The sequence below is a fragment of the Triticum urartu genome, chromosome 4 (genome assembly GCF_003073215.2).
Source record: "Triticum urartu cultivar G1812 chromosome 4, Tu2.1, whole genome shotgun sequence".
NCBI lineage: Eukaryota > Viridiplantae > Streptophyta > Magnoliopsida > Poales > Poaceae > Triticum > Triticum urartu.
In genome coordinates this window covers 341374897-341380647 of record NC_053025.1, presented here as the reverse complement: position 1 = coordinate 341380647, position 5751 = coordinate 341374897, and positions in this window count along the sequence as shown.

Below are 5751 nucleotides of genomic sequence, written 5' to 3'. Positions count from 1 at the left end.
GATGTGTGGCGGCTCTAAGCCGCTTTATCTCCCGCTTAGGAGAAAAGGTATTACCCCTTTATCGCCTCCTTCGGTGCACCGAACACTTCGAGTGGACGGACACCGCCACAGCCGGATTGGAAGAAATAAAAGCCATACTGGCAACCAACCCAATCCTGGCCGTGCCAGACATTGACGAACCAATGTTGTTATACATCGCGGCAACTCATCAGGTTGTAAGCGCAGTGCTCGTCGTCGAACGAGAAGCGGACGGACATAAATTCCCTCTTCAAAAGCCGGTATATTATGTATCCACTGTCCTCACTCCATGCAAATCATGGTACCCACATTATCAAAAGATAGCCTATGTGGTATTCATGGCATCCCGGAAGCTGCGACATTACTTTCAAGAGTGTTCGATTACAGTAGCCTCGGAAGTGCCACTTAATGATATTATAAACAACCGCGACGCCATGGGCCGGATTGCCAAATGGGCCATTGAGCTCCTCCCGTTCGACATAACATACAAACCTCGGCGAGCCATTAAATCGCAAGTATTGTCCGACTTTGTCGCCAAATGGACGAAAGCCGAACTCCCTAAAGAGTATGGCGCATACTCCAATTGGATCATGCACTTCGACGGCTCCAAAATGCTGGCCGGTCTGGGGGATGGCGTCGTCCTGACGTCCCCAACTGGAGATACCGTTTAGTACGTACTGCAGATACTGTATACAGACTCCAACAACGCAGCCGAATACGAAGCCCTGTTGCATGGTCTTCGGATGGCAGTCTCCATGGGCATTCAACGCCTGGAGGTGCATGGGGATTCGAACCTCACAATATCCCAAATAAATGGAGACTTCGATGCCAAGGATCCAAAGATGGCGGCCTATCGAAACGCCATCCTAAAGATGTCAGCTCGATTCGAGGGGCTCGAATTTCACCATGTGGCTCGGGAAAACAATCAGGTGGCGGATATCCTCGCCCGCATCGGCGCAAAACACGACGTGGTCCCCCCCCCCAACATCTTTTTGGAGAGGTTGTTTAAGCCATCGGTGGTATGGGAAGGGGACACCGGTAACAATAGTCCGGACCCGGCCAAAATGCCCAATACCGAACTCTCTGACATAATCGGAGGCTCTGCCACCGAAATAACACCTTTAGCACACGTAATAATGGTCGTCATCACCCCGTGGACAGAACCATTCCTGGCCTACCTAACTAGGCAGGAACTTCCCGAGGACCAAAATGAGGCACGCTGCATTGTGCGGCGATCTAAAGCCTACAGGGTCCACAAGGGAGAGCTGTTTAAGAAAAGCACTACCAGAGTCCTTCAATGGTGCATCTCCGAATAGGAAGGGCGGAAGCTTTTGGCAGAAATTCACGCCGGACTCGGCGGCCACCACGCCGCAGCCCGGGCCCTTGTAAGCAAGGCCTTCTGTACAGGTTTTTATTGGCCGACGGCCCGGGCAGACGCACAGGACTTGGTCCAACGCTGCGCCGGTTGCCAGCTTTTTGCAAACCAAAGCCATATGCCACCCACCGCCCTCCAAACAATCCCCATTACCTGGCCTTTCGCGGTCTTGGGGCTTGACATGGTTGGACCCCTTAAAGGGGGAACCCATAAGAAAAAATACTTACTGGTCATGTTGGATAAATTCACCAAATGGATAGAAGCCAAACATTTTAAAACAGCTGAATCCGGACCGGTGATAGACTTCATATCCGGGGTTGTACACCGTTATGGCGTCCCCCACAGCATCATCACTGACAACGGCACGAACTTCACGGCCGACGAGGTAAAACTCTGGTGCAGCAACATGGGCATCAAGCTCGATTATGCTTCCGTCTATCAGCCACAAACCAACGGCCAAGTTGAGCGAACAAATGGTCTTATCATGAGCGGCATTAAACCCAGATTAGTGCGGTCCTTAAAGGAGTCTAACACGCACTGGGTAGAGGAGCTCAACTCCGTACTCTGGGGGCTGCGGACCATGCCGAATCGCACTACCGGATATACACCCTTCTTTATGGTGTACGGTGCAGAGGCAGTTCTGCCCTACGACATAATTCATGACTCACCTTGAGTGCGCATGTACGAAGAAAGAGAAGCCGAGCTCGATCGGCAGGACAGTCTGGACACCCTGGAGGAGGAGTGCGACGTGGCAAAAGCCCGTTCCGCATTTTATCAGCAACAGGCTCGCAGATACCAAAGCAGAGAAATACAGGCCAAAATTTATAACGTTGGCGAGTTAGTTCTACGCCTGCTGGAGAAGAAAAAGTCCAAGCTCGAGCCCAAATGGGAAGGTCCCTTCATTATTGACCAAGTTCTAACCGGTGGAGCGTACCCTCTGCGGGATGCATCGAATAATCGACTTGAGCCGAACCCATGGAACGCAGCCAGGCTCCGAAGATTCTACGCCTAGCGCCGGACTCTATGTTCGTCTCCTTCCTCTGTCCATTTTTTGCATATACATTATCTGTCTTTTTTCTCTTTCTTTCTTTTATTCTTTCTCTAGGCCATCAAGGGACAACTTGTGCCTCTCTTGCACATTATAGATGCGCTAACCACGCTCATTATACCTGGGGGCTTCTTACACAGAAGCTTAATTATCTATCTGGGCTTCACGCCCTGCACATGTATTATTCTTCTGCATGTACCTTTTCTTCGCCACTATATGCATCGATATGAGAAGTTTTGGCCAAGCTGGGTTGCCTGGCTCTTGTATTTATGCCCTATGTTCCCGTTAATTCAGCTAGGGCATAAGGGGAGCACCTCTGCGATTGTTACTGCCGGGTCAGTCGGATGTGTACCTCAGACTGGGTGAAGCCGAAAGCTAGCGTTCTTAAGGAATATTCGGTCGGCCAACAGAAGATGATTTTTATTTATTTATTTTCCATATGTGCCCCTAGATGTTTTTGCCTGCGTTTCCGCTCGTAGTACGGACATGCACTTTAGGGCATGCATACCCAGGGAAAGGAATCCTTAACGGAACTATTCTCCCTGGAAGATGTTTCCTACTACCCATGTAATATAACATAACTAGTTGGGCACTTGTCTGTTCCAACACTAATGACCCCTACGCCTGGTTTCCACGCCTACCCCAGTTCTTATATAACTGGGCGGGTATTCGGACACACTCCGGACTATCGGGTCCCGAGGTTGAAGCGAAAAGGTCCGCCATGACAAATGACCTACAATCCGGCTAGAAGGCATTATACATGTCACTTTAATTACATAGTCATGTAGACTAACTAAATTCCTCTTCTATATCATCCAACAGGCGGTCTAGCCTACAATCCTGTTGGGAATACTTTGCGGCTAATTCTACTTGCCCATACACTAAGCTAACGGGGATCTCTTTCCCATCGGGCCCCACAGGTCCGACCTCGGCCATGTGGTTCGGGTCAGTCTTGGTATACCGCGTCTTCACCATGGCCCAGGCTTCCCTGGCACCTTGACGGCAGGCCGATATCTTCCATAATCGGAAGCGCCGTAGTGCTCCCTTGAGCTTCTTCGCAAGCTCTCCAATGCCTTCTGGCAGGGAGACGGCTGGCCACAAGGCCTGAGCAACACCTTGCATCACCTGCCGAACTTGTTCGTGCAGTTGTGAGAGCTCGGATAGAAGATCACCCGCAAACCCGGGCATCTCCTCCGCGGGACGACCCGTCAACATACCTGCAGACATAACTCTGTTAGCCGGCTTCTCCGCCGACCCCTTTTTTAAGGGTTCGTTCAAGCACTTACTGAAAATGCCGCGTTGAAGCCGCTTATTCTCCTTCTCGGAGTCCGCAAGCTGGCCTCGAACATCTTTTAGTTCCATGCTCAGCTTGATATTAGCGTCTTGGAGATTGTTTTTCTCCCGCCTGACCTCAGTCAGCACATGTTCGCCAGCCTTTAGCTGTCGTACAGCATGCTGCTCCTCCGGATTCTCTCCGGATTCATCGGCAATATCTATTGTTAGATCTGCAGCCACGCCGCACGCTATATGGTACCTGTCATTCTTTGAAAGAAATGTTACTAGCTGGGGACTTTTTAGGTTCCTTCAATGCGGCAACAGCGGCCCGAAGTTGGGTCTTGCATTCCTCCAGCTCCTGTGACAGTCGAGTATTCTTCTCTGTAAGAACCTGCACAATAAGACGATCCTTAAATCAGTTCTGCTAACTGTTTCAAGTCTCAGGGGCTACTGATACATATAATCATCAAATTTTCTTACCCGTACATCTTTTACATACTAGTCCATGGCTCTGGCTAGACCATTTTGAGCAGCACGGAGGTACGCCTCTCCAGAATTGAAGGCATCAAACGCCTTTGGTGAGAAGCAAGCGTCGCGGAGTATGGCCCGGCGACGCCTATGATTCATGGCGCTCTCCACTTTTGAATTCGTAGTGGATAGCCTATCTGCATCCTCTGTAGGGGGAGTATCCGGTGTCTGCCCCATGTCGGCTTCCGCCTCTATGTCCGGTCCTGGAGCCCGACTGGTGGAAGCATGATCGGCAGCCTTATCGGACATATTCCGGCGAGCATTTTTTTCTGTTAAAGAAACATGGACGTCATTACATTTCAAGAAAGACGACAACCACGGAGCGGGGTTTCCGTCATACCTCTGCATCGGCGTCTCCATCTTGACCGCCTTCCTTTTTGGCCTGCCCAGCCTCGGTGCCTCTTGTTGGCGAGTTGCTGCGGGTTCGGCATGGCGTCCCGAATGCCTTCCCTGTAAAACACCATATGTATATGGTAGGTGAAGTGTCTAAAAGGGGATCCTAGTTTTTGGAGTTGGGATTTTTGGTTTTTCTTACATGCGACGCGGGAAGCAGTCTGGGATAGTCGGCCGTAATGGCCACCAGGGCGTCATCACAGCTTAATTGATAGAACTGCCAGTCTATCAGATCCATGAATATGTCCGGATCTTCTTCGAGTCCGGGACCGAGGGCCCGGTCAGGGTCCTCTGGTTGTGGAGATGAGGTGCTGACCTCCCTTATGGCTTTTCGCAGTTCCTGCCGCAAAATAGCAAGGTGAGTACCTACGACAAAGAATGCGGGAAGAATGGGAGTAATGAGATATAACTCACCCAGCTTGGAGGGTTGTACATGGAATCCATCCCGTGGGTTGATGCGGATGAACTCCTCTTCCTCTCCCTTGAAAAATTCGGACAATTTTTTTGCTAAAGCGGCAGCGTTGTCCGGACCCTTACGCCCGCAACGGGTGGCGTCATCTTCCCCGTTAAAACACCACAAGGGGTGCCCTCGATATTGAAGTGGTTGCACTCCCCGCATTATGCATATTGACATAACCTCGATTACTATCAATCCTGATTGAGCCAGCGCTTTAATCCGGTTCATGAGGTAAAGGACTTCTATGTTGTCTTCCTCCTAGGGGGCTCCGTGGGCGCCAACTTCGACGTTTCTTTAGAGGAGCACTGCTGAACTCAGGAAGACCCCGCCGAACAGGGTCCAGAAGGGGGACGTCCTCCATATAAAACCATTCCGAAGGCCAGTCTTCAGACGTCTTTTTCGGAATACCGGACATGTATCCGGTTTCGGTGATGCGCCATATTTCGGCTCCGCCCACTTGATAAAGTGACCCCTTCTGAGTGTGAGGGATGAGGCAAAATAACCTTTTCCACAGCTCGAAATGAGCCTCGCAGCCCAGGAATAACTCGCAGAGGGAAACATAGCCGGCGATGTGTAAAATGGAAGCAGGGGTGAAATTATGCAGTTGGAGGCCGTAAAACTCCAGGAGCCCGTGGAGGAACGGATGAATCGGAAATA